This window comes from Adiantum capillus-veneris, chromosome 29 (genome assembly GCF_014529385.1).
Source record: "Adiantum capillus-veneris isolate H3 chromosome 29, ASM1452938v2, whole genome shotgun sequence".
NCBI lineage: Eukaryota > Viridiplantae > Streptophyta > Polypodiopsida > Polypodiales > Pteridaceae > Adiantum > Adiantum capillus-veneris.
The window spans coordinates 113,606,069-113,618,764 of record NC_140959.1 but is presented as its reverse complement, the minus strand read 5'-3'; the positions used below and the strand labels follow the sequence as shown (position 1 = coordinate 113,618,764).

Sequence of the window (12,696 nt, the reverse complement as noted above, 5' to 3'; positions counted from 1 at the left end):
ACCCTCGCCCTTGCCTCCCCTTGTCCCCTAGCCCCTAGCCTCTAGCCCCTAGCCCATAGTCCCCTCGCCCTTAGCCCCTAGTCCCTAGTCCCTAGCCCCTAGTCTCTAGTCCCTAGTCCCTCGCCCCTAGTCTCTAGTCCCTAGTCCCTCGCCCCTAACCCCTAGTCCCTAGTCCCTAGCCCTAAAAAAAAAAAAAAAAAACCAAGGTTATTAAAAAAAAAAAAAGTGTAGCCTGCTATAGTGTCACTTTCACTTTCACACGACAGTAGTTTGCAGTTGGGCTTTGGTCAGTTGGTCTTTGATTTGGTCGGTTCCACTTGGGCAGAGACACGTGGCAGGATGGTGGGTTCCTGCCTAGTTAGAGGCTTAAGGCGATTGCAAGCAGTGTAATGTTCTTAACTCCACCTTTGAGGTATGTATGGTCATGGGCCTAACACCTACTTCAAGAAAGATCTACGGATGCAGTACCGAGTCGTTTTCCTTCGCAGCTTTTTCAGTATTCCTCTCACCGAGACGGTGCGCGGTCTTGTGGCGAGCAACCTGTAGCAGGGCTACAGTGTCACTTCACAGGACAGACAGTTGGACAGTTGGTTACACTTGGTCCTGGTTCACACTGGACGGACCCTCTGGTCTGGGAGCGACACGTGGCAGGGTACCTACCGACGGTGGTCTAGTGGACTTCGTCGCCAGGTCACCACATGGCTGACATTTATGAGCCGTTGGTGGCTCTTTATGGTGATACATATGAGTAGTCGTTCTGGGCCAGTGATATTATCTTGTACGTAGTCGTCTAGAGCAGGTCTTACACAGAGCACATTAGCACCATCCCTGCACATCTGAGCGTCGATAACCCCATTGTACCTGTGAGTCCTGGGCTGGAGCTGTGAGTGCTGCCACGCCAGAGTCTGTACACGGTTCTTTGAGCTAGTCGAGTCCACATGTTCTGGTCCACTGTTGTTATCCATTGTTTCTGTGTTTCATTCTGTTTGAGAGAGTTTCCATTTGTTGAGTGAGATTGTCTCGCACATTGCACTGAGGGGCACCCACACTGTAGAGAGCACGACATATTATCCGCGCTACACAAAGAAAGCAACCTTGACGAATGAAAAGGGCGGAAAAATTGTACTTGATGTGAAATTGAAGGGCGAGTTCGTCCCTATTGTATCGACTTTGGCCATTTCCAAATTAATGAAATCCAGTCTCTTTGTTTACTCGATCTACTTGAAAGAGTTAAAGGATGAACACAAAATGAACATGTTTGAACTTGATAAAAAATGCCAAGATTTTCTCTATACACATGCTGATTGTTTCTCTGAGGGCCTGCTAGGCAAGTTGCCCCCGTCTCGTCGTGAGAATCATACTATTGATCTGATTCCTGGAAGCACACCACCGAACCGGCCACCTTACCGTGGTAGCCGAGCCCAAAATGAAGAGATCATGAACCAAGCGAAAGACCTTCTGGAAAAGGGTCTTATCCAGCCAAGTACTTCACTCTACTGCTCTCCAGTGTTGTTGGTATTAAAGAAAGATGGATCTTGGAGAATGTGCATTGATTACAGAGCTCTCAATAAAATCACTATCAAAAACAGATTTCCAATTCCAAGGATCGATGATACGACTTCAAGGATCCTCTTGTTTCAGTAGGATTGATTTGAAAAGCAGATATCATCAGATCAGAATCGCTCTGGGAAATGTCTACAAGACAGCCTTTCGGACAAGTTTCGGTTTATATGAATTTTTGGTGATGCCTTTTGGCCTTACCAACGCTCCAGCGACTTTCAACCGAATGATGGATAGGATTTTCCGAGAGTATAGATCATTTGTCGGCACTTTCTTTGATGACATTAGTCTTCTCCAAGGATGAGGCAGAACATGGACACCATCTGCTACACGTCTTTCAGGCATTGCGGGATCACAAGTTAGTTATCAATGCCGATAGAGTGAATTTTTCTTGCTGGAGATACACTTTTTGGGAAACATCGTCTCAGCAGTAGGAGTACAGATGGACCCGGCCAAGATTAACACTATTTGTGATTGGCCAGATTTGAAGAATGTTGATGAAGCTAGAAGCTTCTTGGGCTTTTGTTCTTACTACCAGTGGTTCATTCGAAAGTTTGCAGAGGTAGCTTCCCTTTGCACATTTTGACACAGAAGGGAGTCCCTTAGTCACAAGATGGACACCACGTGCCAATAGAAAAGAACAGACTGAACAGACTTTTAGCACTGCAATAACAACTGAACTGAAAGAGAGACGACACGCGACACGGAGTGGCGGAATTCTATCCCAGAGAGTATTGGTCCCAAACCTTGGTTGTCACGAGGACGTGGCAGCTGTTAACTATGTCACGAGGACGTGGCAATTGCTAACCTTAATTGTTGGTTTCTTTCCAATGATTTTTGTTTTATTTTTGAGACCCTCTTTTTGAAGTTACAAATGGTCGGACATTGTATGGCCAATGTAAACGGTAGTTTCACCCATAGATGGGAAGTTGGTCGGCACTGGAATTCGTATAGTAAGAGGATGTCTAGGCTTAGCGCAAGATCATGTAGGTCCCCCCGTTGCACTTACCAAGTTGGTGGATACTAGGAAGTGAACTCAATAAAGGTATAAAGTCAAGGTGGGATCACCAACAGAAAGTATCCGATAGTTGGGCTACATTGCACTTTTGGATGCGGTCCCAATGAGGATAGATGGTCACATGACCAGTGGGAGCCCAACGGAAGCATCTCGTAAAAATTAGGGAACTGCTATTTTGGGCCGTGAAATGTGTTCGCGTCATTACCTTCAGTATGACAAGGGGAACACTTTACAACTCTGCCGCGAAGTCAACTTGGCAACCAATCGGGAGATTTTTAGGTAGCAACCCCGAAATGGGCAAAAGCTTGTAATCACGCCAAGTGGCACAATTTCATGCATTTGCCTCTTACAGAAAATTTGGCGCTGAATTTCTAGCTGAGGGAGGTCTCATTTTGCATTTGTCACAGGTTAAGAGCTATGGAGTGCTTTCTTTCCCTCTCATGTAGAGTGTGGTGCTAGGAGTGATGCCCTGCACACTACACATTGCTCTCTCTCTCTCTCTCTCTCTCTCTCTCTCTCTCTCTCTCTCTCTCCTACGTGCAGTTATGTGATGCCCTACAAGAGGGCTCTTCATTTGACTGATGTACAGCTGTGTGGTTTCATGCTTTTGTGCTGAGGCAAGAGCAGGAACAGGGGTAGCTAACTGCTACTCCAAAGCAGGCACCGGTGAGGGTCATAACCTTACCGTACAGGTGCGTTTTCAGCGCTGTCTATGCGCTGTAAATTGACTGTTTTTCAGCCATACGGACGCCAAAACCATTGGGAAGAGTGCCCGACTGGCAGAGAACAGTTTGGGGACTGTTTAGGGCTGAAAACAGGGAAAAAACGAGTAAATATAGTGTGCTGAATTACTGTTTTTGGGCAGGAATCAGAGGGTTTATGCCAGTGGAAGTGAGTTCCAGCAGGGGAATTGGTTTCGCGCAAGTTTTGGGGTTGTTATGTTGCCGAAATTTGGCCAAAATAGGGGGTATCTAGCGGGATACAGTTAAAGGATTCCGAGGACTCTTCTTTGTAAATTTACCTTGTCAAAGTATAAAGAAATACCGAAAGGGGCGCCAATTTTGGGGCCTACAAGTTGTCGGCGTCTGCTCGGAGCACTCTAAATTCCGAGCCGTGTGTGTACTTAAGTGGAATTTCCCGTCGCAGGTTACCTTTGCAAAGTGCTCTGTGTGTGTGTGTGTCTAAAGTAAAGAATTTCGGGTGAAAGACAAAGCCTACCGCCCCACGGACCGGTTACAAAGTTCCGTTGCCGGGACATCAATCACTTTTTCCTCAAGAAGTGAGCCTCGATTGTTTTGGGTAAAGACACAGAGTACAGGAATGTGGGATTACACTATGACCGACAAAGGAAAGGACATTATGGAAGAGGGTTCCTCTTCGAAGGACAGGCAGGAAACTCCTATGGTCTTTGAGATTGGCAAGAGCTCACGGGCACGTCAGACTGTATCTCCTGTTGATGTGAATGTCCCTCCAGTAGTTAAGGGCTTTATGACTGGGCAACTTGAGGATGATGCGTTCAGGACTGAGTTAGTTGCCGCGGTGAATGTCTTTTCGCAACTGGTGCAAAATCCAAGGTTTATGGAGTTCTTGCAAGCGCCAACAGTGCAACAGCAAAATAGGCAACCTATACCATGTACGGGCTTGTTGAGGCTCAAGCCCAAGCACTTCATGCGACTCAGCAGGATAGGGAACACTCTCATGTTGCGGAGTCAGGGGCTCCAAAACAGGTTTCTCCCGTGCTTGAACAGGTGGCCAGAACGCCTATTCCACAGGTTATGCCAGTTCAGCCCGCCACCTTTCAGAGCCCTCATGCTGTTTTGAATGGACAGGGAACTGGATACCAGGCTAGTTTTTTCACCATCCACGGTACATCTGGGTATTTCGGGGGTGGATCAGAGTTCCAAAGTATGGCTGGTTATGCGCCTGGAAGCCAGCCATACATGCCAGGAACAGTGTTTGGGGGTATGCAAGGCATGATGCCAAACCCCATGTATGGTAGCATCGGCATGCAACAAGGTTTTCAGTGCAACCAGGGCCAGTATGGGGTGCCACAGGGTCATTTTGGCATGGCTGGTTTTTCTGGACAGCAGCCAGATATCGCACCTCTAACGCAAAATGTGAATGGCCAAGATGTGCCGATCATGCCTACTACAGTGCCCATGTTGCAGACTATTCCTTATGACAATTTGGGGGCAGTGGAGAAGCCGAAAGCTTACAAAGAAGGTGGTGCAAATGTAAAGTTCAGCACTTTCAGTGGCTTTGAGGACAAAGCAAAGGCTCTCACTTTTTTCCAACAGTTTGTTACAGCTTATGCAGGAGGGAATTTTACAAAGGCCTCTAAGGTCAGGAAAGCTGCCACTTTCTTAAAGGACAATGCGCTTACATGGTGGACAACATTGTTAATGCAAGGACAGACACCCACCACGTGGATTTACTTCACCACGTGGATTTACTTCAAGCTGTAGCTGGCTACATTGTCACTTTCACAAGACACACAATTAGTACAGTTGGTCTAGGCTGGTTCACACTGGACGGACTCTCTGGGCTGGGCAGTGACACGTGGCAGTAGAGATATGGACTGGTCTAGTGGACATTGTGGCCAGGTCACCACATGGCTGACATTTATGAGCCGTTGGTGGCTCTTTATGGTGGTACATATGAGTAGTAGCGGTTGGTCATCGCGATTATCTTCTTCACCTCTGGTCCAGCGACGTAGTCAGCTAGAGTGAGTCAATACACAGAGCACGTCTTCACCATCCCTGCACGTCTGAGGCTCGACACCCCATTGTACCTGAGAGTCTTGAGCTGGAGCTGAGTGTGTTGCCACGCTAGAGTTTGTATATATTCTTTGAGATAGTCGAGTCATTTGTTGTCTATTGTTTCCTGTTTTCAGTCTGTTTGAGTGAGATTGTCACGCACATTGCACTGAGGAGCACCCATTGTAGAGAGCACGACACACTATCTGCGCTACAGGTGCTCTCATTTTGGCGATCACGGTGGGACCTCAACTGAAGTCTCACTCTCTGTGAAGTGCACATCTTGAAGCTAGTTGGGTTTATCTAGCTTCGCCTACTTTGCCTGGCACTGTGTAGTGGTCTGGTCCTCGCACGCCCTGGTCCATTTGGTCTGGTCCTCTCTCGCCCTAGTCCATCTGGTCTGGTCCTATCTCGCCCTCGTTCAATTAATCTGGTCTCTTAGCCTGGTCCAATCAGTCCTCGTCCCTGGTCTAGTTCTCCTCGACCCTGGTCTAGTCCTCCTCGTTCCTGGTCCAGCCTGGTCTAGTCACTTACCTGGTCTAGTAGAGTTTAGACCAGTCTTCAGCCAGTTCAAGGTTTTCTTGCCCAAATCTTGGTTGGATTGGTGGTCGCTGCATGACGCATACAAGGAGGTCAATCGAGCGTCAAAGCGCACTACTGAGTCCTCTAAAGTACTACAACAGAGGACGACCCTTGGTACCTAGTAGAAGTCCATCAACCTCACCACCCATACCTCCACGTACGACATCACCCCTTGCTCCCTCCCGTTCCACATCTTCTCGATCACCTTCTTCAGTAAAGCTCTCTCCTATTCTGCTACAGGAGGCTACTGAGCAACAGGCTCAGCAAGGGGCCATGGAGCGGTTGGCTAGCGTTTTGACCAAGGTAAACATCAAGTTCCCTACATTCAAAGGACTCTCTTCAGAAGATGCTGACGACCATGCAAGGAGGTTTGTATCTCTCTATAGGGGTCGTGGTCTTAACAGGGAAGATGCTTATTTGGTACTCTTTCCATCCACCTTGGATGGCTTAGCAAACAAATGGTACAGCCAGTTTGCAGAAAACCATTTTGCAACTTGGGCAGCCTTAAGACAACAGTTCTGTGCAGCTTTCAAGCCAGGTGACTACCAGGAGAAGGTGTTGGATGAGTTGGCCAACATGGTGCTTCGGCCAGAGGAGACTTTTGCAGAGCTTATGACTAAAACCAAGTCTCTAGGTTCCAAGCTTCCCCAGCAACCCGGTGAATTCATTATTAAGAAGTGGGTGGAGAAGGCGCTTCCCAAAACTTCTCAGCAAAAACTCAGAGAGAGTCTCTGACCCGACGCCACTCTGGAGGAGTTCATTGCAGCATCTACTAGGATAGAGGGGGCTAGGAAGCTGTTCAACAACTCCCCACACATAGAGAACCCCTCTGTGTGTTCGGAAAGTCCTGCTAATCCATTAACTTCTTTACGCAGGGAACTGAAAGCCCTAAAGTTGCAGCGAGCTCTTCAAGAGGAGAGGTCCCTCTCTCTTAGCCTCCACATCACGAGGCATTGGAACAGATCAAGCGCGAGCTAGAAGAGCTCAAGGGTCAGCTAAGGCTACAGTTTGGTGTAGCTCATGCCGCTCTCCAGGGCACCTTCCACAGGAATGCCCCCTTCGGGTTTACTGCCACTTCTGTAAAAAATCTGGACATGAGGACAACGACTGTTACTACCTCAAGGGATTGCGACAAATACAGCAAAGTCTTGGTCCTACTCTTCAACAAGGGCTTGCACCTGCATCCAACATGGTTTCTCCCTATGGCCATCCACACCATATGCCACCTTTGCTGACAGCCCCTCCTATGCAAGGTATGCAGAGCACTTTCCCTCTCAGAGCTTTTATGATACCCATGCTCCCTCATCACCTCAAAGCTTCTATGCCTCCACTTCCAACTCAATGCACCAGGAGCAAGGACCACCTCGCCCTTCAACTCGCCCTTTGAATCGGCCCATTTTGTGCTACAGATGCGGGGAATATGGGCATTACCAAAGCAAATGCCCCTTGCTAGAAGGGTCTCCTCCTTGCCGTCATTGCTCCGAAACGAAGGATCACTACAGTAAGGATTGCCCTAAAATTCGTGCATCCACGGCTTCGAACCCAAGTCAAAGCCAGAATGAATTTGCCTTTCCCAAGCTCAATTTGATAGCAGTTAGCACCGTTTCTCAGCCGCCCCCTTCTACCGACGTGGTTACACCTCAAAATAAGCCGCCACAGTTGGTAGAGGAGCCACTTGGCGTCCTCACCTGGGCCCAGAGAGCCGCTCTTGGTCTTAGCATTCCAGCAAGTTCAACTCCCACACACAGTCTCACACCAGTGGATACCCTACCTACTGCAGCTGTTAACAAGCCATCCCCCAATGCAATGAAAGAATCCAAATCTTTGCTCTCCGATATTGATGAAGCTTTTTGGGAAGCGGTTTCAGATTTACAAAAGATCAAGGTACCAGAGAAACCACTGGTAGAACAAGAAAAGCTTACAGCAGAGACAGTCTTGAAGAACACTTTCCAACAAGTGTCCCTCTATGACATGTTGCGGCTAGATGCGAGTTTCAAAAGTGACACCCTTGCAGTTATTCAGTCACTTTACCCTGGAGCAGGTCCTAGTGGCGGGCACCTCTTAGTGCGACCGTCAGAGTCCTATATGATATCCAATCCCGCTGCTCCACTCATTGATTATAGAAGCCCTCGCCTGACAGTGTCCGTTTTGGGTCGGCAATTCTCAGGAGTGATAGTGGATGGTGGATCTGGCATCAACCTGATGCCCGAGTTCACTATGTTAACTCTAGGTCAACAGCCTACTTGCCCTACTCCCTTCACAGTTACATTGGCCGACCAACGGACAATATACCCAGTGGGCATCGTGGACAATGTGCCTCTCAAGGTACAAGACTTTACTTTAAACTTGGATTTTGTTGTGGTTCGTCTTCCCTAGGTTGAGGGCGGATTTCCTTTGCTCATTGGAAGACCATGGCTACGACACACTAAAGCACTCCATGATTGGGGAAACGATGCAATGTGGATACATACTTCTGGCTCCCCGATGCAACCCATTCTCTTAGAAGGAGGCATGGATCCCGTGGTGCAGCAAGTTTCTTTGTCAATGGAAACCAACCCTGAACAAGAACAACCTACTACACCTGAAGGGTTAGATGAGGATCTGCTGGAGTGGTTGGATGCTACCAAGTCTATGCCTTGTTATGGAGTCTCTATTCACTCTTTGCCTGAAGGTACACCCTCTTCAAATGTTTCCATAGTTACTAAACTTAATGAGCCACCTGAGCCTTTGAAGAAGCATAGAAGCAGGAAGAAATTCCCTCTACAGGAGTTCACCAACCTTCATCATCAACACCATTTGCTTCTCCAACCAGAACAAAGCTCTCCTCTGTGTCTAGCGAACCCCCTTCACGAAGCTTCCTTAAGACGGGATACAACAAAAACAATATTGTTTTCGAGTTTGATGATGTCCCTGATCATCATATGTATCTGCTGCAGTGCCATCTTCCCTCACTACCCCCTGCCCACTCACCCTCTCCCTCTACCTACCCCTTGCCCCCCTTCACTCTCCCTCGCCCTTCCCCACCCCTCCCAACTCGCCCCTACCCACCCCCTCTCCCCCCTACCCTCTCTTACCCTCGCCCCTACCCACCCCCTCTCCCCCCTACCCTCTCTTACCCTCGCCCCTACCCACCCCTCCTTGCCCTCGCCCCTACCCAGCCCCCTTCGCCCCTACCCACCCCCTCCCTTGCCCTCGCCCCTACCCACCCCCTCCCTTCCCCTCGCCCCTATCTATCCCTCCCACCCCTCTCAGCCTCAACAAGTTTCCCCCCCCCCCCCCCCCCCCCCCCACCCCGCAAGTTTTTCCCCCACCCCACATTTCAGCCCACTAGCATGTGGTTATCGAGCATTCATCTGGTGGCCATCCTGTTGCTGTGAAAGCTTTTCGTTCTGCCATCATGATAGAGCTTAACCATATTTGCAGTGTTGCCCCACCTTATGGTCATCCCTCGAGTAACACCTTATGGTCATTCCCCTTATCGAAAACAGTGTTGTGCAGAAAGTGTTGCAAGGTTCATCTGCAAGTATGGACCAGGTCATTTTCCTCTCACTATGGTTAGGGACGATAAAGATGTGCTGGATCCAAACTGAGCATATCTCTTTGCAGTGGAGCCTCATTCTGTTTTGCTAATTGGGATTCTTCGACTATGCAATCATATTGGGTTCCTGCCTATTCAAAGGCTTAAGGCGTTTGCAAGCAGTGCAATTTTTTTAACTCCACTTTTTGAGGCATGTAAGGTCATGGTTGGGCCTAACCCTACTCCACGAAAGATATACGGATGCAGTACCTAGTGGTTTTTTTTTTTCACAGTTTTTTCAGTATTCCTCTCACCGGGACGGTGAGCGGTCTTGTGGCGGGCAACATGTAGCAGGCTACAGTGTCACTCTCACAGGACACACAGTTACTACAGTTGGTCTAGGTTGGTTCACACTGGATGGACTCTCTGGGCTGGGCAGTGACACGTGGCAGCAGAGATACGGATTGGTCTAGTGGACATCGTGGCCAGGTCACCACGTGGCTGACATTTATGAGCCGTTGGTGGCTCTTTATGGTGGTACATATGAGTAGTAGCGGTTGGTCATCGCGATTATCTTCTTCACCTCTGGTCCAGCGACGTAGTCAGCAAGAGTGAGTCAATACATAGAGCATGTCTTCACCATCCCTGCACATCTGAGGCTCGACACCCCATTGTACCTGAGAGTCTTGGGCTGGAGCTGAGTGTGCTGCTACGCTAGAGTCTGTATCCATTCTTTGAGATAGTCGAGTCATTTGTTGTCTATTGTTTCCTGTTTTCAGTCTGTTTGAGTGAGATTGTCACGCACATTGCTCTGAGGAACACCCATTGTTGTAGCAGGCTACAGTGTCACTTTCACAGCAAGACACACAGTTAGTACAGTTGGTCTAGGCTGGTTCACACTGGACAGACTCTCTGGGCTGGGCAGTGACACGTGGCAGCAGAGATATGGACTGGTCTAGTAGACATCGTGGCCAGGTCACCACATGGCTGACATTTATGAGTCGTTGGTGGCTCTTTATGGTGGTACATATGAGTAGTAGCGGTTGGTCATCGCGATTATCTTCTTCACCTCTGGTCCAGCGACGTAGTCGGCTAGAGTGAGTCAATACACAGAGCACGTCTTCACCATCCCTGCACATCTGAGGCTCGACACCCCATTGTACCTGAGAGTCCTGGGCTGGAATTGAGTGTGCTGCCACGCCAGAGGTTGTATTTATTCTTTGAGATAGTGGAGTCATTTGTTATCTATTGTTTCCTGTTTTCAATCTGTTTGAGTGAGATTGTCATGCACATTGCACTGAGGAGCACCCACTGTAGAGAGCACGACACACTATCTGCGCTACACAAGCAAATGTTTGCATCTGCTTGGCTGTCAAATGAATTTGAATCCAACGTCATGACAGATTGGCACCAACTTACTTCGGCTACATGCAAGAGCTTGTTGGAGTACAATTCAGAGGTTTTGTAAAGCGTTACTCTTAGTGACCTCCTACATATTTGTGCCATTGACAGAGCAGATAGAGAAGTATTGTTGTGGGCTGCCTAAAGGGCTTCGGGACTACTATACCAAGAACAGAGTGGCTACCCTCACTCAGCTTATGGAAGTTGCTAACACTGGTCTTGCCTTGTTGAAAGGAGAGGACAGTGAGGTTCCGAGCAACGACAAAGGAGGGCAGCAAAAGAAAAATTCAGCGAAGAAGCCCTTTGCGAAAACGGCACTTGAAGCGTCACAGGGGTCAGAAAAGGTCACTAAAGATAAGGATTCAGCCGGGACTTCTGGAGCGCAGGCAAAGAAACAGAAAAGGAAGCCTTTTGTGTGAAAATTCCTCAAGGAAAAGAAGGTCCTAATGGTTGAAAAGAAATGCTTTATATGCGAGCAGCCTGGTCACTTTGCTACCAACTGTCCACAAAGGAAAAGACCAGCTGACTCAGATGATAAAGAGGACCAGAAAAGCAAGAAGCCTAAACCCACGGTAGGTTTGGTGCCAAATATGGTGGGTGATAGGCCCAGTACAGATGCCAACGAGTTATGCAGGGCATGGGGTAAAGTTAGGGATCAGACGGCACTTATCTTCATATATACAGGTGCCAAAGCCAACTTTATCTTACCAGAGTTAGGTAGAAGCTGGGCATCAGAGCTGAAGAGATGGGGTACACAGCACAGGTAGGGTTGGCATGTCCTGGCCACTCAGAGTGTGTTACTCCCATTATTGGAAAACTGCGTGTGCATATTCAGTCATAAGAAGAGTTCTATATCATGCCATTGGAAGGGTGCGATACACTACTTGGGATTCCCCGGATGTTCAAAGTACATGGCGTGCTGGATGTCTTCGGCAAGACGATCACCCTTCAGCATAGGGGCAAAACTTATGTTTTGGATGTAAAGCTCAAAGGGGAGTCTGTCCCTATTGTATCTGCTTCTGCTATCACTTCTGTAATAAAGAATCATCTTTCTGTGTACTTGATTTTTGCACGTGATGTCACAGATAATTGTCAGTCAAATTTATCTGTGTTAGATAAAGAAAGGTCAACATTTTTACGAGAGTTTAGTGACTATTTTTCTGATTTATTACCGTCGCAATTGCTGCCAGAGAGACCTGAGGACCATCGGATAGATTTGGTGCCAAGGTGTAGCCCACCAAATAGACCTCCCTACAGGGTTAGTGCGGTGCAGCAGAAAGAGATTATGGGCCAGGTTGACGAGTTATTAGAGAAGGGGCTGATTCAGCCTAGTTCTTCACCCTTTTGCTCCCCAGTGCTCCTAGTGCAGAAGAAGGATGGCTCATGGCGCATGTGTATTGATTACCGTGTGTTGAATAAGGATACCATCAAGAATAGGTTTCCTATTCCTAGAATTGATGATATTCTCGATCGTTTAGAGGGTGCTACAATTTTCAGCAGGATAGACCTTAAGAGTGGGTACCATCAGATTCGTATGGGTACCATCAGATTCGTATAAGGCCAGAGGATGTGCACAAGATTGCGTTTAGAACGACATTTGGTCTTTATGAGTTTCTAGTGATGCCGTTTGGGCTAACAAATGCTCCTGCCACGTTCAACAGAATGATGGACCGGATTTTCCACTCGCATCAACAGTTTGTTGAGACGTTCTTCAATGACATGATAGTCTATTCGAAGAATGAAGAGGAGCATAGGTGAAACCGGCCTGTTTAATCCAAAAAGGGCGGTAGATCATAGACTTAAACCTTATTTGCTTTCACCCATCTAATTTGTCGCCCACTTTACCTGTACTTTCAAGACAC

The 12,696-nt window shown here is 48.0% G+C and overlaps 2 protein-coding genes across 3 annotated transcripts in view; both read left to right on the top strand.

Annotated features, from left to right (window-relative positions):
- The window catches only part of LOC147419782 (uncharacterized), a 130,987-nt gene that overhangs the window by 94,275 nt on the left and 24,016 nt on the right, over window positions 1-12,696 (top strand). The window lies entirely within an intron of this gene.
- The window catches only part of LOC147419783 (uncharacterized), a 36,864-nt gene that overhangs the window by 1,474 nt on the left and 22,694 nt on the right, over window positions 1-12,696 (top strand). The window lies entirely within an intron of this gene.